The 25,810-nt window shown below is 39.2% G+C and overlaps 1 non-coding gene across 1 annotated transcript; it reads left to right on the forward strand.

The window, feature by feature from the left end:
- The first annotated feature begins 22,488 nt into the window (after nt 1-22,488).
- Nucleotides 22,489-22,595, forward strand: LOC113864223. The gene has a single exon (XR_003504765.1). It is a non-coding gene; the product is annotated as a small nucleolar RNA R71 (small nucleolar RNA).
- Nucleotides 22,596-25,810: the final 3,215 nt, after the last annotated feature.

Here is a 25,810-nt window from a genome sequence, read left to right on the forward strand (position 1 = left end):
TTTCCACTGCAAACAGCTTTTCATCAGGAAATTCTTCATTTATTTCCAATGATTCAGTGGTTAAACTCTCCAAAGGAAGTCTGGACAAGTGGTCTGCTACACAATTTTCTTTTCCTTTCTTGTCTTTGATTTCTAGCACAAATTCTTGGAGTAGCAAAATCCATCTTAATAACCTAGGTTTTGTATCCTGTTTTGTCAAAAGGTATTTAACAGCAGCATGATCAGTGTATACAATCACTTTTGAACCCATTAAATATGGTCTAAACTTACCAAAAGCATGTACAACAGCTAAAAGTTCTTTTTCTGTTGTTGTGTAATTCACTTGTGCAGGATTTAACACTTTGCTTGAATAATAGATAGCATGTAATTTCCTATCTTTTCTCTGTCCTAACACAGCACCCACTGCACTATCATTTGCATCACACATGAGTTCAAAAGGTAATTTCCAATCTGGTTTTGCAAGAATAGGTGCAGAAATCAGTTTCTCTTTTAAAACAGAAAATGCATGCAAACAATTATCATCAAATATGAAATCTGCATCTTTTATAAGTAAATTACTCAAGGGTTTAGCAATCTTAGAAAAATCTTTTATGAATCTTCTATAAAAACCAGCATGTCCTAAAAAACTTCTAACTCCCTTAACATTGATAGGTGGAGGCAATTTACTAATGATTTCTATCTTAGCTTGGTCCACCTCCATTCCTTTCTCTGAAATTTTGTGACCAAGGACAATGCCTTCTTGTACCATGAAATGGCACTTCTCCCAATTCAACACAAGGTTAGTATCTTGACATCTCTGCAAAACAGTGGATAGATTAGCTAAACAATCATCAAAAGAATCACCATAAACAGAGAAATCGTCCATGAACACTTCTATGATGTTTTCTACCAAATCAGAAAAAATAGAAAGCATGCATCTTTGGAAAGTGGCAGGGGCATTACACAAACCAAATGGCATTCTCCTATATGCAAAGACTCCAAATGGACATGTAAATGCAGTTTTCTCTTGATCCAAAGGATCCATAGCTATTTGATTATATTCTGAATACCCATCAAGAAAATAATAAAATGAATGTCCAGCAAGTCTTTCTAGCATTTGATCTGCAAATGGTAGTGGGAAATGATCTTTTCTGGTTGCATTATTTAATTTCCTATAGTCTATGCACATTCTCCATCTAGTCACAGTCCTAGTAGGGATGATGAAACGAATTTTACTACTCGTCATGCAAAAGATTGTCGTTAATCCTCATCAAATATGCAAAGAAATGAATGCAGTACTAGGGTGTTATCCTAGGTCGTCTCCAAGGAATTTTTGGTTGGGAACATACATCGAACAAGTGTAAACATGTATTTTAAAGCAAGTAAATTGGGGGGAGGTTTGTCAATTTCCAGATTTTAATCAAGAACGAAATATAAATTTAATGAAATTCAATCAATTAAAATGAGTAATCCCTAGTCAAGCAATGAGTTCCATCATTATTCTTTCAAATGATTCAATAACCCCCTTTCTTCCCCTTGAATTAAGTTAATCTAACAAGCGAAGACTAACTTTAACATCCCAATTAAAATTAAGCATCTTAATGGGCTCCAATCTCTATCCCTAAGATTAAGCAACCTCAAGGATTAATCAAAATTAAGCAATTTTGAGCTAGAATTTCGTTAGGTAAATTAGGGTTCATTAAGCAATGTTCCCTTCATGCAAATTCCATTTCATTCAGAGATTGGGGTTAATAAATTCAAGGAAAGAAAGATTTGTATTGCAATTAATCCCAAGAATTCAAGATTCATGTGCATTGACTAGGAATTACAAGAAAGTTTAGCCCTCCATATGGATGGGCTTCACAAATAAGAGAAGGAAATGCAAGAACGTAAACATCATTAATGTAAATTCAACAAAAATCAAAAGAGAAATTGGAAATTAAAACCTATAGAGGACCCTTGGCTGTCACCCAAGACTCTAATGTCGTAAGAAATTATCCCAATTTGGCAAAGGAAAATTGTGTAAAGTGTCAAAAGTCCCGTATCCTAATTCCTAAAATCTATTTATAGTGGATGACATGTCACCAAAGTGTCCACTTTTGCCTTTGAAAATGTCCACTTTGGGCCTTGAAAGTGTCCACGCGCAATTCTCGTAAAATTGTCAATTCTCGGGAGTTGCCACTATTGGTCTTGAAAGTGGGAACTTTGGATGCGCGTAGCCACTTTGAAAGGCAATAGTAGCCACGCGCATCATGCTTCAAAATTGGCGTTCCTGGAGCTTCTAGAGTTGCCACTTTTGGTCTTGAAAGTGGCTACTTTGGATGCGCGTAGCCACTTTGAAAGGCAATAGTGGCCACGCACATCATGCTTCCAATTTAGCGTCCCTAGAGCTTCTGGAGTTGCCACTTTTGGTCTTGAAAGTGGCTACTTTGGAACTTTTAATGCCCAGACTTGCTGTAGTTGCCACTTTTGCTCCTAAAAGTGGCTACTTTGGGGGCAACTTTCATCCAAGGACCAAAATTTCTCAAATTTAACTTGGGCACTCTGCAAAATCATCAAGATAATTAAAATTGCAATCTATATCTATGTAATTAAATGCAAATTAACCAAAAATTAATAAACCTATGATATTTACTCAAAATGTGATTTCTATATTATTTTCACTATCTAAGTCTATTTTTTCTATCAAAGAGCACCAAAAAGGCAAGTAAAAATATAATAAAAAGTGGATTCATCAAGGGACAAGTTCATTCTTTTCATTAGGTACAACTGTCATACCACCTTTCTTTGGAACAACTTGGACTGGACTTACCCAATTGCTGTCAGAAATAGGGTATATTATTCCTGCATCTAACAGCTTCATGACCTCTTTTTTAACTGCCTCTTTCATGGCTGGGTTTAACCTCCTTTGTGGCTGCACAACAGGCTTAAAATTCTCTTCAAATAAAATTCTGTGCTTACAAAATGAGGGATTTATACCTTTCAGATCTGCAATACTCCAGCCAATTGCAGATTTGTGTTCTCTTAAGATTCTTAACAATTTTTCCTCTTGTTCTTCCTTAAGTTCATTGTTGATGATGACTGGATTTTCATGTTTCTCATCCAGAAATGCATACCGCAGGTGTGAAGGAAGTTGTTTCAGTTCTAGTTTCTGCTTTTCTTCTTCTTTAGCGTCCTTTTTCAGCTCTTCTTTCACTAAATTTTCTACAGGTTTTTGCATCGGCAGAGCTTCCAATTGCTGCTGCATTTCCATGATATCTTCTTCATTCAGAGTTTCAGATTTGTCATTCCCTGCAGATATTATTTCTTCTAACACAGCAGTTTCATCAAATTCTTTCATATGGTGTTGTGTAATAAAAGCATCCAGTATATCTACCTTCATACATGTATTATCTTCAACTGGATATTTTAAAGCTTCAAACACATTAAATATTACCTTCTCATCTTGAACTCGAAGCATAAGTTCACCTTTTTGCACATCTATTAAAGCTCTCCCGGTTGCAAGAAATGGCCTCCCTAGGATCAAAGGAATGTTAGAATCCACTTCCATGTCCAGAATTACAAAATTTGCAGGAAAAATGAACTTGTCAACTTTAACTAATAAATCTTCAACAACTTCATATGGATAAGTGTATGATCTATTAGCTAGCTGCAGTATAATGTTGGTAGGCTTCACTTCCTCTATGCCAAGTTTCTGTAGAACAGCTAATGGCATCAGATTTATGCTTGCTCCCAAGTCACACAATGCTCTTCCCATAGTGCAGTTTCCTATTTCACAAGGAATGCTAAATGATCTAGGATCTTTCAACTTTTGAGAAAGTTTTCTCTTAAGAATGGCACTGCACTCCTCTGTCAAAGGTACTGTTTTGTCATGCTCTAGCTTCCTTTTTCTGGAAAGTAGTTCTTTCATGAACTTTGCATATGAAGGCATTTGCTCCAAAGCTTCTGCAAAAGGAATGTTAGTTTGTAATTTCTTAAAGACATTCATAAACCATTCGAATTGTTCCTCTTGTTTAGGATTTTGGACTCTTTGAGGATAAGGCAGCCTCTTGTATTTTTCTGGGTCTATTGGCTTACAAGCTTCCTCAAAGAGTTGTTTTTTTGTTTTTCTTTCAGAATTCATGGGAACTTTTTCTTTTTCTTCTAAATGGGCTTTGTTCAATAGTTTAAAATTTCCTTGTTGCAGATCTTGTTCAATTTTCCTCTCTGCTACATCATTTACTTTTTTTTCTTCAGGTTTAGGACTTACGACTACAGCTCCACTTCTTGTAGTTATAGCTTGACATTGCTCCTTAGGATTGATTACTGTATTGCTTGGAAATCTTCTTTCATCCCTGCTGGATAGTTGTTCAGCTAATTGTCCAATCTGTGTCTCTAGTTTCTTCATGGAAGCTTCTTGGTTTTTGAAGCTTGTTTGAGTCACCTTCATGAATTGCAGCATAGTTTCTTCCATCTCAGTCAACCTCTCATTCATAGGTCTGGAAAATTTCTGATTTCCTTGAGGTTGAGTGGATGAATTCCTCTGAAAATAAGGCTATTGTGTTGCTGGACCTGCATTAGAAAAGGGCAAATTTGAGATAGAATTCTTTGCAGCAGAATATTGATTATTCCAATTAGAATATGGCTGAGTTCTGATGAATCCACTTTTTATTATATTTTTACTTGTCTTTTTGGTGCTCCTTGATAGAAAAAATAGACTTAGATAGTGCAAATAATAGAGAAATCACGTTTTGAGTAAATATCATAGGTTTATTAATTTTTGGTTAATTTGCATTTAATTACATAGATATAGATTGCAATTTTAATTATCTTAATAATTTTGCAGAGTCCCCAAGTTAATTTTGAGAAATCTTGGCCCTTGGATGAAAGTTGCCCTCAAAGTAGCCACTTTTAGAAGCAAAAGTGGCAACTACAACAAGTCTGGGCATTAAAGGCACCAAAGTAGCTGCTATTAAGCCCAAAAGTGGCAACTCCAGAAGCTCCAGGGACGCTAATTTTGCAGCATTCCTGCGCGTGGCCACTATTGGCTCTCATAGTAGCCACGCGCACCAAAGTAGCCACTTTCAACACAAATAGTGGCAACTCCAGAGAAGTCGCAACTTCCATCCTGCGCGTGGACACTTTCAAGGCTCAAAGTGGACACTTTCAAAGGCAAAAGTGGACACTTTGGTGACATGTCATCCACTATAAATAGATTTTAGGAATTAGGGTACGGGACTTTTGACATTTTACACAATTTTCCTTTGCCAAATTGGGATAATTTCTTACGACATTGAAGTCTTGAGTGACAGCCAAGGGTCCTCTATAGGTTTTAATTTCCAGTTTCTCTTTTGATTTTTGTTGAATTTGCATTAATGATGTTTACGTTCTTGCATTTCTTTCTCTCATTTGTGAAGCCCATCCATATGGAGGGCTAAACTTTCTTGTAATTCCTAGTCAATGCACATGAATCTTGAATTCTTGGGATTAATTGCAATACAAATCTTTCTTTCCTTGAATTTATTAACCCCAATCTCTGAATGAAATGGAATTTGCATGAAGGGAACATTGCTTAATGAACCCTAATTTACCTAACGAAATTCTAAATCAAAATTGCTTAATTTTGATTAATCCTTGAGGTTGCTTAATCTTAGGAATAGAGATTGGAGCCTATTAAGATGCTTAATTTTAATTGGGATGTTAAAGATAGTCTTCGCTTGTTAGATTAACTTAATTCAAGGGGAAAAAAGGGGATTATTGAATCATTTGAAAGAATTATGATGGAACTCATTGCTTGACTAGGGATTACTCATGTTAATTGATTGAATTTCATTAAATTTACATTTCGTTCTTGATTAAAATCTGGAAATTGACAAACCTCCCCCCAAATTAATTGCTTTAAAATACATGTTTACACTTTTTTGATGTATGTTCCCAACCAAAAATTCCTTGGAGACGACCTAGGATAACACCCTAGTACTGCATTCATTTCTTTGCATATTTGATGAGGATTAATGACAATCTTTTGCATGACGAATAGCTCAAAATATCGTTTCATCAAATTGGCGCCGTTGCCGGGGAATTATTGGTGCTGAACTTATGTTGAACATGATTGGTGCTCTATTTTTGTGTTTTGCATGTTAGTACGTTTATTTCATTTTGAGTTTTTGTATGGTGTTGATAGTCATACGAATTTTATGGTCTGTTTCTACATTATCATTGCATGATTTTCTGCATCATTCCCTTCATTCTAGTGCCGCAATTTTTCAATTACTCACTTTCAATTTTCTACACTCATTTTGCTGCATATTTCTCTATTTTTCTGCACTTTTTGCTACATAATTCTGCAGAGAAATTTTAAATTGTTCTTGTTATTTCATTTACTCAATTTGCTTTCAATTTAGTTAGTTGATATCTAGTGCATGACCCGATCAAACCCTGGAGATTTGTATCCATTAGACCAGGAGATTGATAGGACTTTTTATAGGAACCTTAGGACACATAGGGATCACTCTGAACACTCTGAATCATTATCATCGCCTACTGCATCTTTGCAAACTGTGACACCAAATTCTGTTTACTCTTCTTCATTTTCACTTAACTCTAGTTTTGGAGCAATGGCAGGTGACGAGAGGACTCTTAAGGAGCTAGCTGCACCGGATGTCACATACCAAACATTATGCATCCAATATCCAGATGTGGACGCTCCTTTTGTTTTGAAAACTGGATTAATTCACCTTCTACCTAAATTCCATGGTTTTGCAGGTGAAGACCCTCACAAACACTTGAAGGAGTTTCATATTGTTTGCTCCACCATGCGACCTCAAGGTGTCCCAGAGGAGCATGTCAAATTGAAGGCCTTTCCTTTCTCATTAATGGACACAGCAAAGGACTGGTTGTACTACCTTCCACCGGGATCAATAACAAGTTGGGACAACCTCAAAAGACTCTTTCTAGAGAAGTTCTTTCCGGCCTCCCGAGCTGCATCCAAAAGAAAGGAAATTGTGGAATTAGGCAGCTAGAAAGAGAAACTCTCTATGAATACTGGGAGAGGTTTAAAAGACTATGTGCTAGCTGCCCCCACCACCAAATTAGCGATCAATTGCTGATCCAGTACTTCTATGAGGGATTACACCCAATGGATAGGAGTATGATCGATGCAGCGAGTGGAGGAGCTTTGGTAGATAAGACCCCTGTGGCAGCCAGGAACTTGATAGAAAACATGGCTGCCAACTCCCAGCAATTTGCAACTAGATAGAATTCCTGTGTTACTAGAGGTGTGCATGAAATTCAAGCTACAGAACCAAACAAATTGGAGCACAAGATTGATGAGCTTGCCTCCATGGTAAAGCAATTGGCTGCAATGCAAAAGAGTTCTATCTCCTCAACACCTCCACCACTAGTTCCAGCTACACTTTGCGGAATATGCTCAGCTGCAGATCATTATACAGACAGTTGCCCCACATTGCAGGAGTCAGATACTCCTGAAGGTAACCCCCAAGCCTATGCTGCAAATATTTACACTAATAAATTTCCTTTTCAGCAGCAGCAGCAACAACCAAACTGGGATCTTTCTTCAAACCGGTACAACCCGGGCTGGAGAAATCATCCAAACTTGAGGTAGGGAGGAAATTCCAACCAGCAAAATCAGCAAAGCAACAATTACCAAGCTGGTCAAGGTAGGCCACATCAGCCACGCCAATGGAATGATCAACAACATGGGCAACAACCCCACCAACAGCAGCAAGCGTCCTCATCCCAAGCCTCTTCTTGTCAGAAGAATGAGCCGTCATTGGAGGAGCTTGTGAAGCAGATGGCCATGAGCAATATTAATTTTCAACAGCGAACAGAGGCCAGTATCAGAACAATTGAAAACCAGATGGGATAGTTGGCTTCCTCTATAAATCAAATTCAGTCCCAAGGTTTAGGCAACCTCCCAGCACAGACAGTCGCAAACCCAAAGAATGTTAGTGCAATTACTCTGCGGTCTGGGAAGGTATTGCAAGAGCCTGAAATGCCTAGGGAGAAAGAGATCCCACGCCCCTTGGTTGATGAAAGGGAGGAAGAAAATGCACCCACCACTCAAGAAGTGGTAGAAGAAGCTGAAAGGGCAATTCCACCACCTTTCCCTCAAAGGGTTATGATTGCCAAACCAAGTAAGAAAGCTGAGGAGAGTGACAAAGAAATCTTGGACACTTTCAGAAAGGTTGAGGTAAACATACCCTTGCTGGAAGCAGTTAAACAAATACCCAAGTACGCCAAGTTCTTGAAAGATTTGTGTACACATAGAAGGCGTCTGAAGGGTAATGAGAGAGTCAACATGGGTAGGAATGTTTCTGCACTTTTTGAGAAACAAAGAACCACAATGCCTGAGAAGTGTAAAGACCCAAGAACATTTACTATTCCATGCATCATTGGTAATAATAGGATAGACAATGTGATGAATCCACTTTTTATTATATTTTTACTTGCCTTTTTTATGCTTCTTGATAGAAAAAATGGACTTAGATAGTGAAAATAATATAGAAATCACATTTTGAATAAATATCATAGGTTTATTAATTTTTGATTAATTTGCGTTTAATTACATAGATATAGATTGCAATTTTAATTATCTTGATGATTTTGCAGAATGCCCAAGTTAAATTTGAGAAATCTTGGTCCTTTGATGAAAGTTGCCCACAAAGTAGCCACTTTGAGGAGCAAAAGTAGCAACTACAGCAAGCCTGGGCATTAAAGGTCCCAAAGTAGCCACTTTGAGGAGCAAAAGTGGCAACTTCAGAAGCTCCAGGACGCTGATTTTGAAGCCTTCCTGCGCGTGGTTACTATGGGCTCTCAAAGTAACCACGCGCACCAAAGTAGCTACTTTCAGCACAAATAGTGGCAACTCCAGAGAAGCGGCATTCCTTGCATTCTGCGCGTGGACACTTTCAAGGCCCAAAGTGGACACTTTCAAAGGCAAAAGTGGACACTTTGGTGACATGTCATCCACTATAAATAGATTTTAGGAATTAGGGTACGGGACTTTTGACACTTTACACAATTTCTCTTTGCCAAATTGGGATATTTTCTTACGACATTGGAGTCTTGGGTGACAGCCAAGGGTCCTCTATAGGTTTTAATTTCCAATTTCTCCTTTGATTTTTGTTAAGTTTACATTAATGATGTTTACGTTCTTGCATTTCTTTCTCTCATTTGTGAAGCCCATCCATATGGAGGGCTAAACTTTCTTGTAATTCCTAGTCAATGCACATGAATCTTGAATTCTTGGGATTAATTGCAATACAAATCTTTCTTTCCTTGAATTTATTAACCCCAATCTCTGAATGAAATGGAATTTGCATGAAGGGAACATTGCTTAATGAACCCTAATTTACCTAACGAAATTCTAATTCAAAATTGCTTAATTTTGATTAATCCTTGAGGTTGCTTAATCTTAGGGATAGAGATTGGAGCCCATTAAGATGCTTAATTTTAATTGGGATGTTAAAGTTAGTCTTCGCTTGTTAGATTAACTTAATTCAAGGGAAAGAAAGGGGATTATTGAATCATTTGAAAGAATAATGATAGAACTCATTGCTTGACTAGGGATTACTCATTTTAATTGATTGAATTTCATTAAATTTACATTTCGTTCTTGATTAAAACCCAGAAATTGACAAACTCCCTCCAATTTACTTGCTTTAAAATACATCTTTACACTTGTTCGATGTATGTTCCCAACCAAAAATTCCTTGGAGACGACCTAGGATAACACCCTAGTACTGCATTCATTTCTTTGCATATTTGATGAGGATTAACGACAATCTTTTGCATGACGAGTAGTAAAATATCGTTTCATCAACTTGGCGCCGTTGCCGGGGAATTTTTGGTGCTGAACTTATGTTGAACATGCTTGGTACTCTGTTTTTGTGTCTTGCATGTTAGTACGTTTGTTTCATTTTGAGTTTTTGTATTGTGTTGATAGTCATACGAATTTTATGGTCTGTTTCTGCATTATCATTGCATGATTTTCTGCATCATTTCCTTCATTCAAGTGCTGAAAATTTTCAATCACTCACTTTCAATTTTCTGCACTCATTTTGCTGCATATTTCTCTGTTTTTCTGCACTTTTTGCTGCATAGTTCTGCAGAATTCTGCAGAGAAATTTTAAATTGTTCTTGTCATTTCATTTACTCAATTTGCTTTCAATTTATTTAGTTAATATCTGGTGCATGACCCGATCAAACCCTGGAGATTTGTATCCATTAGACCAGGAGATTGATAGGACTTTTTATAGGAACCTTAGGACACATAGGGATCACTCTGAACACTCTGAATCATTATCATCACCTACTGCATCTTTGCAATCTGTGACACCAAATTCTGTTTACTCTTCTCCATTTTCACTTAACTCTAGTTTTGGAGCAATGGCAGGTGACGAGAGGACTCTTAAGGAGCTAGCTGCACCGGATGTCACATACCAAACATTATGCATCCAATATCCAGATGTGGACGCTCTTTTTGTTTTGAAAACTGGATTAATTCACCTTCTACCTAAATTCCATGGTTTTGCAGGTGAAGACCCTCACAAACACTTGAAGGAGTTTCATATTGTTTGCTCCACCATGCGATCTCAAGGTGTCCCAGAGGAGCATGTCAAATTGAAGGCCTTTCCTTTCTCATTAATGGACACTGCAAAGGACTGGTTGTACTACCTTCCACCGGGATCAATAACAAGTTGGGACAACCTCAAAAGACTCTTTCTAGAGAAGTTCTTTCCAGCCTCCCGAGCTGCATCCATAAGAAAGGAGATTTGTGGAATTAGGCAGCTAGAAAGAGAAACTCTCTATGAATACTGGGAGAGGTTTAAAAGACTATGTGCAAGCTGCCCCCACCACCAAATTTGTGATCAATTGCTGATCCAGTACTTCTATGAGGGATTACACCCAATGGATAGGAGTATGATCGATGCAGCGAGTGGAGGAGCTTTGGTAGACAAGACCCCTGTGGCAGCCAGGAACTTGATAGAAAACATGGCTGCCAACTCCCAGCAATTTGCAACTAGACCGAATTCTTGTGTTACTAGAGGTGTGCATGAAGTTCAAGCTACAGAACCAAACAAATTGGAGCACAAGATTGATGAGCTAGCCTCCATGGTGAAGCAATTGGCTGCAATGCAAAAGAGTGCTGTCTCCTCAACACCTCCACCACCAGTTCCAGCTACACTTTGTGGAATATGCTCAGCTGCAGATCATTATACAGACAGCTGCCCCACATTGCAGGAGTCAGATACTCCTGAAGGTAACCCCCAGGCCTATGCTGCAAATATTTACACTAACAAATTTCCTTTTCAGCAGCAGCAGCAACAACCAAGCTGGGATCTTTCTTCAAACCGGTACAACCCGGGCTGGAGAAATCATCCAAACTTGAGGTGGGGAGGAAATTCCAACTAGCAAAATCAGCAAAGCAACAATTACCAAGCTGGTCAAGGTAGGCCACATCAGCCACGCCAATGGAATGATCAACAACATGGGCAACAACCCCACCAACAGCAGCAAGCGTCCTCATCCCAAGCCTCTTCTTGTCAGAAGAATGAGCCGTCATTGGAGGAGCTTGTGAAGCAGATGGCTATGAGCAATATTAATTTTCAACAGCGAACAGAGGCCAGTATCAGAACAATTGAAAACCAGATGGGACAGTTGGCTTCCTCTATAAATCAAATTCAGTCCCAAGGTTCTGGCAACCTCCCAGCACAGACAGTCACAAACCCGAAGAATGTCAGTGCAATTACTCTGCGGTCTGGGAAGGTAATGCAAGAGCCTGAAATGCCTAGGGAGAAGGAGATCCCAAGCCCCTTGGTTGATGATAGGGAGGAAGAAAATGCACCCACCACTCAAGAAGTGGTAGAAGAAGCTGAAAGGGCAATTCCACCACCTTTCCCTCAAAGGGTTATGATTGCCAAACCAAGTAAGAAAGCTGAGGAGAGTGACAAAGAAATCTTGGCACTTTCAGAAAAGTTGAGGTAAACATACCCTTGCTGGAGGCAATTAAACAAATACCCAAGTACGCCAAGTTCTTGAAAGATTTATGTACACATAGAAGGCGTCTGAAGGGTAATGAAAGAATCAACATGGGTAGGAATGTTTCTGCACTTTTTGAGAAACAAAGAACCACAATGCCTGAGAAGTGTAAAGACCCAAGAACATTTACTATTCCATGCATCATTGGTAATAATAGGATAGACAATGCAATGCTAGATCTAGGAGCATCCATTAATGTTATGCCATTGTCTATTTTTTTTTCTCTATCTCTTGGCCCCTTGCAGCCCACAGGTGTAGTGATTCAGTTGGCCAATAGAAGCACAACATACCCAGCTGGACTTGTTGAAGATGTGTTGGTGAAGGTGAATGACCTCATATTTCCAGCTGACTTCTACATCCTTGACATGCAAGAAGAAGAGTCACTCAAAAATTCTGCACCTATCATTTTGGGAAGACCGTTCTTGAAGATTGCAAGAACGAAGATTGATGTACATGCCGGTTCACTCACCATGGAATTTGGGGATAACATTGTGCGCTTCAACATATTGGATGCCATGAAACATCCGATTGAAGAACATTCTGTCTTCCATATTGACGTATTTGATGCATTAGTGGATGAGAGCTGGACCGAAATTTTGAGAAACTCTTTTCTTAATTTTTCCCATTATGTAGATGCTTTTGTTTGTGAATCTTATGAAAATTCTTTATATGATACTTGTGCTGAAAATTCTGATTATTTGAATGAAAGTTCTAAAAGTTTTAGTGTTGATGAAGTTGATAATTCCATAGGGGTGGAATGTGAAGTATTGGATTTAGCAAATACAGTTGAATCTAACCCCTTTGATTTGAATGTTGTAGAAATTTTGTCAAATGAAAATGCTAAATCACTTCCCTCTATAGAGCAACCTCCCACATTGGAGTTAAAGCCTCTACCGGAGCATTTGAAATATGTCTATTTGGAACCAAATGAAAAGCTCCCATTTATCATCTCTACCAAGCTTGATAGTGATCAAGAGGAGAAGTTGCTAGAAGTGATCAAAAAGCACAAAAGAGCCATTGGGTGGACACTTGCTGATATACCAGGAATTAGTCCCTCCATGTGCATGCATAGAATTTTGTTAGAAGAAGATGCTAAACTGGTGAGACAACCTCAAAGGAGGGTGAATTCCATCATCCTAGATGTGGTGAAGAAGGAGGTCACCAAGTTGCTTCAAGCTGGGATCATTTACCCAATCTCTGATAGCACTTGGGTTAGCCCTGTGCAAGTGGTCCCAAAGAAATCTGGACTTACAGTGGTCAGGAATGAGAAGAATGAAATGATACCCACCAGAGTCCAGAACAGCTGGAGAGTCTGCATAGACTACCGGCGGCTGAACCAGGCCACAAGGAAGGACCACTTTCCATTACCTTTCATTGATCAAATGCTTGAAAGATTGGCAGGTAAATCCCACTATTGCTTTCTAGATGGTTACTCTGGTTATTTTCAAATTTGTATTGCCCCTCAAGACCAGGAGAAAACCACATTTACATGTCCCTTTGGCACCTTCGCTTATCGAAGAATGCCTTTTGGCCTATGTAATGCTCCTAGCACATTCCAGAGATGCATGTTGAGTATTTTTTCTGATTTAGTGGAGCATTGCATAGAGGTATTCATGGATGATTTCACAGTTTATGGCACCTCCTTTCATGCATGTTTAGTCAATTTAGAAAAAGTCTTGAAGAGGTGTATTGAAACTAACCTTGTACTTAACTTTGAGAAATGCCATTTCATGGTAGAGCAGGGTGTAGTTCTAGGACACATAATCTCTGAAAAAGGAATTGAGGTTGATCCTGCAAAATTGGATATTATTTCACAACTTCCTTACCCCTCATGCGTGAGGAAGGTTCGTTCTTTCTTGGGCCATGCAGGATTTTACAGGAGGTTATCAGAATTTCTCCAAGATTGCAATTCCTCTTTTGAAGCTGCTGCAAAAAGATGTTGAATTCGACTTTGATGAGGACTGCAAGGAGGCTTTCAACTTCCTTAAAAAAGCTTTAACCACCACACCAGTTATCCAACCTCCAGATTGGTCAATACCCTTTGAGTTGATGTGTGATGCCTCCAATTATGCAGTGGGAGCTGTCCTTGCACAGCGGGTTGGTAAGCTCCCTCATGTCATTTATTATGCTTCTAGGACCTTAGACACTGCACAATCCAATTACACCACAATTGAAAAGGAATTGTTGGCCATCGTGTTTGCATTAGATAAATTAAGATCATAACTGTTAGGATCAAAAGTTGTGGTGTTCACTGATCATTCTGCTTTGAAGTTTTTGCTAAAAAAGACAGATTCTAAACCCAGGCTGATAAGGTGGATGCTCTTACTTCAAGAATTTGACTTGGAGATTAAAGATAGAAGTGGAGCACAAAACTTGGTAGCAGACCATTTAAGCAGAATAGAGGGAGTCCCTGAACTCATTCCCCTCAAGGATGATTTTCCTGATGAACAACTCTTAGAGTTGTGCACATCACATGTACCTTGGTATGCTGATTTGGTTAATTTTTTGGTTTCAGGAATTTTCCCTATAAATGCATCAAAAATTCAAAGGGACAGAATTAAGAGCGATGCCAAACATTATGTGTGGGACGACCCTTATTTATGGAAGTTCTGTAATGATCAAGTGATCAGAAGATGCATCCCTGATGAGGAGATCCCATCTATATTGCAGTTTTGCCACAATTCGGTTGTGGGAGGACACCTTGGACCTCAAAGAACAGCAAGAAAGGTGTTCGACTCAGGATTTTACTGGCCCTCCATTTTCAAAGACTCTTGGCGAACATATTCTGTCCGTGAGAGCTGCCAGAGGTCAGGAGGAATGATCACCAAGAGACAGGAAATGCCTCAGCAACCTATCCTATATTGTGACATCTTTGATGTCTGGGGTATTGACTTCATGGGTCCCTTTCCCTCTTCTTTTGGTTTCATAAACATTTTACTTGTTGTTGACTATGTTTCAAAATGGGTAGAAGCTAAAGCTACCAAGACTAATGATGCTAGAGTTGTCGCAGAATTTGTTCGCTCCAACCTATTTTGCAGGTTTGGCATCCCACATGCCATCATTAGTGACCAAGGGAGTCATTTTTGCAACAAGACAATGGAGGTCCTGCTGAGAAAATATGGAGTTTTGCACAAAGTTTCCACAGCCTACCACCCGCAAACGAATGGCCAAGCAGAACTTTCTAACAGAGAAATAAAGAAAATACTTGAAAGAGTTGTACAGCCCCACAGAAAAGATTGGACCGTAGGCTAGATGATGCCTTGTGGGTACACAGGACTGCATTCAAAGCACCCTTGGGCATGTCTCCTTACAGAATAATCTTTGGCAAGGCTTGCCATTTACCAGTGGAGATAGAGCACAAGGCATACTGGGCAGTGAAGGCTTGTAATATGCACTATGACTCAGCTGGAGAGCACAAAAAGCTTCAATTGAAAGAGTTGGAAGAGTTACGTCTAAAGGCATATGAAAATTCCAGAATTTATAAGGAGAGAACCAAGAGATACCATGACAAGTTGATAGCCAGGAAAGAATTTTGTGTTGGTCAAAAGGTGCTCTTGTTCAACTCCCGCCTCAAATTCATGCCTGGAAAGCTTCGCTCAAGGTGGATTGGTCCATTTATAGTCACACAAGTGTTTCCTAATGGTGCAGTGGAAATCAAGAGTGAATCCACTACCAAATGTTTCACAGTGAATGGACATCGCCTGAAGCATTTTTTAGAGAACTCAGTTCCTGTGGAGGAGATTGAAGAGATGGATGTGTATTCCCCCATCATTCCCTCCAACCAAGACCCTTGCCATGAGTAAATCACTTCGCACATCAAGCTAATGACGTTAAAGAAGCGCTCTGTGAGAGGCAACTCACAAGTGAATAAGCAATTTTGTCTTTTCATTATTTCTCCTTTGCATTCTTTCAATTACATTTTTGTCTTCATTTGAGGTGTAATGAGCTAAGCAATTTCTGATATGCTTCAATTTTGTGTAAATAATTCTTTGTGGATGCACAATTTTGTAGGAATTCTAGCAGCAGCACCACTTTGGGCACTCATTCTTGCTAGGTGCAATTCATCCTTCATGAAAGTGGCCACTCTCGTAGGCTATAGTGACTACTTTGGCTCAAGGTAAGTAACTCCTTCTCTGTAGTTCCCACTTTTAAGAGTGGGAGTGACCACTTTGGCGCCCAGGAGCTTGGTCATTTTGCGCGTGGACACTTTAGAGACCTATAGTGGCCACGCGCAAATCTCCTTGCATTGTAGCTTCTCTGTAGTTCCCACTTTGAAGCTCCATAGTGGCTACGCGCACTTGTCCAACAAGATGACCCTCTGGAGTTCCTACTTTAGCAACCGAAAGTAGCCACGCGCAAATGACATGCCACACACCTTCACTGTAGTTCCCACTTTGAAGCTCCATAGTGGCTACGCGCAAATTGGAACCAAATTTTAGCCTTTTAGGTGCTCCCACGTTTCTTGTTTGGAGTAGGCACGTACACCATTTACACTATTTCCCTTGGGCCCAACCCATAGTAGGCACTAATTCCCTTGAAAGTGAACACGCTTACTATTTCACACACTCCTCCCACTTCACGACGCATTCACACCGCTCAACGCCCAGCACGCACCATTTTCATGTCACCCACTCACACCCACTCACTCCTAGTGCCAAAACGCACCTTCCCTCACCACATCCAAGGCTTCAAACAAGGTAATTCTCTCAATTTCTCTCCATTTATGGTTAGGGTTCATAGATTCCCCAATTTTGGGCTTTTCAATTTTACTTGTTTTTTCTTGAAATTGAGGTGTAATTCTTGTGTAATTGAGCATTCTTACTTGAATTAGAGAGAGTGAGGTCCCTAAATTAAACCCAAAGGGGCGTATTACTCCCATTCAATTAGGCGTTCCCACTTTTGGCCCCAATAGTGGCCACGCCCACTTCCTCTTTGCCATGACTCTCATTTGTTGTTTTTGTTATGCGCCCCTCCCTCATTTTTATGCTCTAAACATGCCAATAATGCTATTAAACTTCTTGTTCATGTGTGTTAATGCCTAAATTTAGTTCGTGCCTATTTCCATTTAGTTTTGACCCCTCCATTTTACTATTTTGCTTTTCAATTCCATGCCATTTAACTTTTGCTGCACTTGATTCTCATTCCTATTACAAAATTAACCATAATTGTTGCTCTTTCTGGGTGTTAAACATGCTTTTCGTGACTTTAATTTCACTAATTGCTGCATTATGATCCTTGAGCTTCAAAGCCTTAAAAGTCATATTCTACTATCCATTGGATTGCTATACATAGTGAACGTATGTCACACCATTCTTTATGCTTAATTGTTCTTGTCTATACCATTTGAGCTCTATGTTTGTAGGCTATGATTGAAATTGATTGCCCTTTGGGTCATATGTAGCACTATACACCCTTTTGCACACAAATTACTTAGGATGATATCAAATTATTTTGCAGCCCCTGCACTATTCATTCACATATTCTCTCTTCTTTGCAGATAATGTCAAGCAATCCTAGAAGGAACACACCTAGAACCAAGAGGAGTAGGACAGTTGAAGCCTCTTCATCTCAACCCCCTCCTACTCATGACCCAAGGTTTAGGTCCCCAGAGCATGAACAATATTTCAAAGAGAACATCCTAAGGCACCAGATCGTCCAAGACAGGAATTTTGAAATCCAGCAGGGGACATTTCCACAGTTTCAGGAGGAGATAGACAGACGTGGCTGGGGACTTTTCACTTCTTGTGCAGGCAATGGGTGGAAGGACATCACCCAGGAATTCTATGCTAATGCCTTGCGCCTGGAAGATGACATTTACCCCCCCAGGCACACCATGGTCAGGGGTAAGCAAGTTAGTTTCACTCCAGCCACCATCCAGAGGGTTTTAAACATCCCTCCTCTGCAGAAGCAACCTGGCCAATTGGATTTCACTGCATTCTGCAAACAAAAGGAAAAGGATTACCAGCCTATACTTCAAGCAATCTGCATTGAAGGAGAAAATTGGGAATTTGATTGTAAAATGCAGCCCAAGAATCTGACTACTAAACACCTTCTCCCTCCTGCCAAGGTGTAGAGTATCTTTGTTGTCAGCTCATTCCTGCCAGTCATCCACACCTCCACCATTGCAGTACAGAGGGCATAACTCATCTATGCTATTCTCACTGGCATGCCCATCCATGTTGGGGAAGTCATCAGCAGCGCCATTCTGGAAGTCCTTAAAAGGAGTAGAGATTCTTTAGCTTTTCCTTCTCTAATCACTATGTTATGCCAAGATGCAGGTGTTGATTTTGGAGACTACCAGCAGCGAATTAAAGCACTTCCTCCCATTTCCACTGCCTTGGTGAAAGACCTTTTTAAGCCAAAGAAGTCTTCAGACCCAGGTCTCACCTTGCCAGCCGAATACAAGAAGGAGACCCCTGCAACACTCAAGCAGCAGCTGTAGCAAATAGCACAAAGGCAGACAGCCATCCACTCTGGTCAAACCAGCATGCTCCTCCTCATGGAGACCATGATGCTAAACATTGGCAAGAAGATGGGGATGACTTCAGACTAGATATATCAGGCCCACCATTTTCCTGCCCCTTTCCTCCAAGCTGCTGTTCAGAATGACTTGCCCCCATTCAATCCCAATGCTCCCAGAGATGTCCACAACTTCAGTTCCTCAGAGGAAGCAGAAGAAGTAGAAGAAGATGAAGGCGCCACCTCATCCACCTCTGATGAAGATGCCATTTAGTCCACTTTTCGTGTTTTCTTTTATTTCACTATTTGTACTTATTTTCTTTTATTTTCCCAAGTAATTGGGAACCACTTGTCCTTTTATTGTCTTTCCGTTTCTGCTTTTATGTTACTTTCCTTCAAACAGTTATGTTACCTCCCTTTTCATTCTTTTTCTGAACTCTTGTTATCATTGTGCAGAGATGCCCTCAGTTCCATCAAGAGGAGCATCATTTTACCCTGAACTTTGAATACATCATTTATAAAAGGGGGGTGAACTCTTTGTCTCTATTTTGCATTTATTTGTAGCTTACTTTTCCTACACCGTACTAGATAAAAGACAAAAATATTTTCCTTATTTCATTTCTTCTCTTTTCATTTTAATCTAGTTCTTTTTCATATTTTGCTTTTATGCTCTGATTGAATTTCCCATCTAACTCCTACTCATTCTCATTTTTGTACATATTTACTGTCCCTACCATTTTGAACATATTTTCTTGTCGGGTGAATTGTACTCTCATTTTGCAAGTTATTATCACTTTTACCATGGTAGTGAATTGGGCCTTTCTTCCTCTTTCCTGTCTGCATATTACATGTATTTTTGCATTCATCTTCTAGAACTTGCCCTGTTTCTTAATTCAATATGCATTGCGCAATTTTCCATCTAGATGATTGAGGCCTTCTTTGCACATACCTCCCCACCCTTGCACCTCCTTTCCCTTGTCCCCCATGTCTTACTTTTGCCAAACTTCGTCAACAAAAATAATTCCTTTTCCTTAATAGAGGTATTTCTTTTGAGTTGCCTCAAGATTGAGTGCAAGAAACTAAGTTTGGGGTGTTGATTATGCTTGTAGTTGCTTGAGGACAAGCAACATCTTAAGTTTGGGGTGGTGGACAGCATACATGTTAATAATACATGTCAAACAAAAAAAAAAAGAAGAAGAAAAACAAATGATTGTCAAAGCCCATGATATCACAAAAATATGAATGAATGGATGAAAAAGGAGAAAAGAAAGAAAGAAAAATCTAGCAAGGCATTTGAGTTGAAAAAGGATCTCCATATAAGGCAAATAAAAAAATTAATGTGGTGAAAGAATGCTTTAACCTCTTAAGCTACATCATTTAAGGCATTCCACTCTAGTTGTTGCACTAAATCACTCAAAAGAACTCCCTCCTCTTGAGTGCCTACTTGATCTTGTCACCCTCCTTGGTTAAATTTGAGCCTATCCTAATCCCATTTGTGACCAACAAAGCCCTCATGATAGGTGGTTCGTTGTATCTAGGCAAAGGAGATTGAGAATATGGGCAAGCCTATGGTAGGGTGAGGCTAAATGCATGGATTGAGGGAAAACACTTAGCCTGAAATGTTGTTGAGTGATGAGTGAAACACCACCTTGTGAGATGGATAGTTTCTTTGCATTATGTGAGTCACATGAAACCTTGCTTGATTCTTTTGTTTCAATTTAGTGGGACTTTGCATGGAATATTTGACATGAATATGATTCCTCTGTTGAATGAGTATATGGTTGTGAAGATGTTGGAAGTGCTAATTAAAGCATGAAGTTGAAATGAAAATCTCTAAAATTTTTTTTTGGATAAATCCAACCCTCTTCATTTGATTTGCTTGAGGACAAGCAAAAGTTTAAGTTTGGGGTTGTGATGAATCCACTTTTTATTATATTTTTACTTGTCTTTTTGGTGCTCCTTGATAGAAAAAATGGACTTAGATAGTGCAAATAATAGAGAAATCACATTTTGAGTAAATATCATAGGTTTATTAATTTTTGGTTAATTTGCATTTAATTACATAGATATAGATTGCAATTTTAATTATCTTAATAATTTTGCAGAGTCCCCAAGTTAATTTTGAGAAATCTTGGCCCTTGGATGAAAGTTGCCCTCAAAGTAGCCACTTTTAGAAGCAAAAGTGGCAACTACAGCAAGTCTGGGCATTAAAGGCACCAAAGAAGTTGCTATCAAGCCCAAAAGTGGCAACTCCAGAAGCTCCAGGGATGCTAATTTTGAAGCATTCCTGCGCGTGGCCACTATTGGCTCTCATAGTAGCCACGCGCACCAAAGTAGCTACTATCAAGCCCAAAAGTGGCAACTCTAGAAGCTCCAGAACGCTAATTTTGAAGCATTCCTGCGCATGGCCACTATTGGCTCTCATAGTAGCCACGTGCACCAAAGTAGCTACTATCAAGCCCAAAAGTGGCAACTCCAGAAGCTCCAGGATGCTAATTTTGAAGCATTCCTGCGCATGGCCACTATTGGCTCTCATAGTAGCCACGCGCACCAAAGTAGCCACTTTCAGCACAAATAGTGGCAACTCCAGAGAAGTGGCAACCCTTCCATCCTACGCGTGGACACTTTCAAGGCCCAAAGTGGACACTTTCAAAGGCAAAAGTGGACACTTTGGTGACATCTCATCCACTATAAATAGATTTTAGGAATTAGGGTACGGGACTTTTGACATTTTACACAATTTTCCTTTGCCAAATTGGGATAATTTCTTATGACATTGAAGTCTTGGGTGACAGCCAAGGGTCCTCTATAGGTTTTAATTTCCAATTTCTCTTTTGATTTTTGTTGAATTTGCATTAATGATGTTTACGTTCTTGCATTTCTTTCTCTCATTTGTGAAGCCCATCCATATGGAGGGCTAAACTTTCTTGTAATTCCTAGTCAATGCACATGAATCTTGAATTCTTGGGATTAATTGCAATACAAATCTTTCTTTCCTTGAATTTATTAACCCCAATCTCTGAATGAAATGGAATTTGCATGAAGGGAACATTGCTTAATGAACCCTAATTTACCTAACGAAATTCTAAATCAAAATTGATTAATTTTGATTAATCCTTGAGGTTGCTTAATCTTAGGATAGAGATTGGATCCCATTAAGATGCTTAATTTTAATTGGGATGTTAAAGATAGTCTTCGCTTGTTAGATTAACTTAATTCAAGGGGAAGAAAGGGGATTATTGAATTATTTGAAAGAATAATGATGGAACTCATTGCTTGACTAGGGATTACTCATGTTAATTGATTGAATTTCATTAAATTTACATTTCGTTCTTGATTAAAATCCAGAAATTGACAAACCTCCCCCCAATTTACTTGCTTTAAAATACATGTTTACACTTGTTCGATGTATGTTCCCAACCAAAAATTCCTTGGAGACGACCTAGGATAACACCCTAGTACTGCATTCATTTCTTTGCATATTTGATGAGGATTAACGACAATCTTTTGCATGACAAATAGCTCAAAATATCGTTTCATCAAGTGCTATTATTCAAAAATTGAAATCCAGGGGGATATGATGGCTGTTGTCGCTGAAAATTATTCATATAATTCACTTGCTCTTGTGGTTCACTTGTGGATGCCTCACATGCACCATTTACATGGTTTCCTCCACAAAAATCACAACTTAGCTGACTGGTAGGCATACTCCCTGTTTGCAGATTGTTGATTTGTTGTGTTAAGGAAGCTAATTGTTCTGAAAAGATTTGATTTTGTAGCTGATTTTGTGCAAGAAAAGTTTCTAGAACCTTAGCTTCATAACCAGAGTTTCTTCCTTGATTCCTTGAGTTTGAATTCTGATACATTGAAGATGCCATCATGTCAATAATCCTCTGAGCTTCTTCCAAGGACTTTGTATTTAATGAACCTCCAGCAGCAGCATCAACCATTGTTCTTGTTACTGCATTCATCCCGTTATAAAAAGTTTCTAATTACATCCAATCTGGAATACAATGATGTGGACACCTTCTTAGCAATTCTTTGTATCTTTCCCAAGCTTCATACAATGATTCTCCATCTTGTTGAACAAAGGATGTAATTTCTCCTCTCAGCTTAGCGGCTTTGGATGGAGGGAAGTACTTGGTTAGAAACCTGTTCACAAGTTCTGTCCAAGTTGTAATGCTTCCTTGTGGTTGAGCTTATAACCAGCATTTTGCTCTATCTCTCAAGGAAAAAGGAAATAGTCTCAGTCTGATGGCTTCTTCACTAACCCCATTTATTCTTATGGTGTCACATAGCTGTAGAAAATTTGAAATATGTAGGTTAGGATCATTAGAATTTCCACCAGAAAACTGATCTTGTTGGACTAAGTGTAATAAGGCAGGTTTAATCTCAAAATGGTTGGCTTGAATAGTTAGCCTGATTATAGAAGAGTTAAAACCTTGCATGTTAGGAATTGCATAGTCCCCTAATGTTCTAATTCTAGTTTGTTCTGCCATCTCTATTTCTGAATTTAGTTGTCTCAAAGATGTAGGTGTTCTTTTCACTCTAGGATTGTTCTGAAATTCTGGAGAATGGACAGCTTCTAATTCACTATCACTCCCTATGACTTTTTCTGCTCTAGACTCTTTTCTGAATCTCCTTAAGGTTATGTCTATGTCAGGATCAAAGACTAGAGTTAATTTTTTTTTGTTTTTGCCACGCATATACAAATCAAAATGAAGCAAAAGTAAACTACAAGTTAGTATTCAGAACTGCACCACGAAAATTATGCAGCAAATATCAGTAAAAGTAATTGAAACACAAGTTTAAAAGCTGCAGAATTATGCAGAATGGACAAAATGTCTAACTACAGACTAATACTACAGAAATTCAGAGAAACAAAATACTCAATCTAGCTATTCTTATGTTACTAATGACATTGAAACTCAAATTCCCCGGCAACAGCGCCAAAAACTTGTTGTTAGCAATCTAAACACTAGCAAGTGCACTAGGATTGCAGCAAGTAATGAGTAAATTTAAGATCCGAGTATCGTCTCCACAGGAAATTAGGAACTCAATTATCACTTCATAGAAAAATAACCATTTGAGCCATACGAATTTGGGAAGAGAGTTGTATCATATAAAAGCAATAATCAGAGCAATCAAAAGTAAAGAACTTGCAGAAAAACAGAGTATAAGATTTGTGATGAAATGAAATAGCAATGAAGGATAGTTAGGAATTTACTTCACAAGAATATCAATATCAATCCAATTAAATCCTCTGAACATTCAAGCAATTGAATAATTGACAATCAGTTTCACATATACCTAGCCAAAGGTTAATTCCTTAACTCATTGACCCTAACAATCCACTCAACCTCCCTAATCCCTTAGGTGAGATTCAATTTCAGGTTGCATTAAGAATTAGAACTATAAGATTGCAGAATTAGGTCTCCTTATCCCTAAGAAATCCCTAAACTCTGGTTGCCAATTCAGATCGGAGCAAACAATCCAATTCCCATTGGTAAAGATTCCTCTTGATTAATCAAATGAATTTCTATTCAAAGATTGCATGAAAAGCAGAATTAACAACTCAATTAATCCAAGAACTTAAAGTTCAAAAGATAAAGTCGAATCAATACATCAATTCGAGTTCATAAACCCCTAACTATGGGAAATTAAGCACACATTGCAACAAAATTAGAGAAAGAAGAAGAAGAAGATGAAGAAGAATGCAGAGCAGCCATGGCCACGAGCTCTAATCCGATCCCTCTTCTTGGAGCTTCAAGCTTCGACCCCAATCTTCTCTCCACTCTCTCTCAACGAGAATCTAAATAACAAAACAGAAAATGAGCAAAAAGACCCCTAGTTTCGCGCTTCAATCATGTATTTATAGAAACCACAGTTCTGCGCGTTGTCACTTTTCTTCACTAGAGTAACCACGCAGAAGCTTTATGTAGTGCGCGTGTTCACTTTCAAGAGCAAGAGTAACCACGCGTAACTTGCAGAGTTGAAGGCTTCTCTGGAACATTCACTTTAATTCATAAGAGTGGCAATGCAGGAGGTCAAGGGCTGCGCGTGATCAGTTTCGTGAGTAATAGTAGCCACGCGCAAGCTGTCCTGATACAAGTGCCTCTGGAACGCTCACTTTCGTTGGCGAAAGTGACAACGCGCAGCTCATCAGGAATGAAGTCTCTCTGGAACGTTCACTTTCGTTGGCGAAAGTGATAATGCACACTGGCAACGCTCACTCTTGTAAATAAAAGTGATTACGCACAGGCTCCTCTTCTCATTTAGGCTCTGGAATGATCACTTTCACTAACAATAGTGATCACGCCCAGCCTGCATCCCATAATTCTTGTATTTTGGAGTCCAACATTTCCATTCTTCCTCTTCCTTTCCATTGATAATCCATTTCCATGACTTTTGCTCAGATTATTCCTTCAAAAATAAGATAAATTCCTTAAGAACTAAGCATAAATTCTACAAATGCGAAAATAACTACAAATTGAAATAAAACTTTCAATCATTCTCTTTTTCTGAGTTTTTCTGCTTTCTTCATATATTTTCCTTATTAAATGAGCTAGAATTATGCTAAAATATCAGTAAAAATATGGATTCATCAGGAACTCTTCCTGTTAGTCTTGGCAGTGTTACTTCCAAGGTGTTTCGGTGGCTCAAGATGAGTTTTGCACGCGTTCCTTAGCGACTAAGCAAAAGAGGACCCTGGCGAGACCCAAAATGGAATTTAGGCCCAAAGGCGCCAGGAGGCGAGAGAGAGACAGGGAACTCTTCCTGTTAGTCGTAGGAGTCACTTCCAAGGTGTTTCAGTGGCCCGAGACAAGTTTTGTACGCGTTCCTTAGCGACTAAGCAAAAGAGGACCCAAACGAGACCCAAACTAGAATTTGGGTCCAAAGGCGCCAGGAGGCGACAGAGAGACAGGGAACTCTTCCTGTTAGTCCTGGCAGTGTCACTTCCAAGGTGTTTCAGTGGCCCAAGATGAGTTTTGCACGCGTTCCTTAGCGACTAAGCCAAAGAGGACCCAGGCGAGAACCAAATTGGAATTTGGGCCCAAAGGCACCAGGAGGCGAGAGAGACACAGGGAACTCTTCCTGTTAGTCCTAGCAGTGTAACTTCCAAGGTGTTTCGGTGGTCCGAGATGAGTTTTACGTGCGTTCCTGTGTGACTAAGCAAAAGAGGACCCAGGCGAGACCCAAATTGGAATCGGGGCCCAAAGGCGCCGGGAGGCAAGAGAGAGATAGGGAACTCTTCCTGTAAGTCCTAGCAGTCACTTCCAAGGTGTTTTGGTGGCCCGAGATGAGTTTTGCACCCATTCCTGAGCGACTA

This window comes from Abrus precatorius, unplaced genomic scaffold, assembly GCF_003935025.1.
Source record: "Abrus precatorius isolate BTA unplaced genomic scaffold, Abrus_2018 Scaffold31, whole genome shotgun sequence".
In the NCBI taxonomy this organism is placed as follows: Eukaryota; Viridiplantae; Streptophyta; class Magnoliopsida; order Fabales; family Fabaceae; genus Abrus; species Abrus precatorius.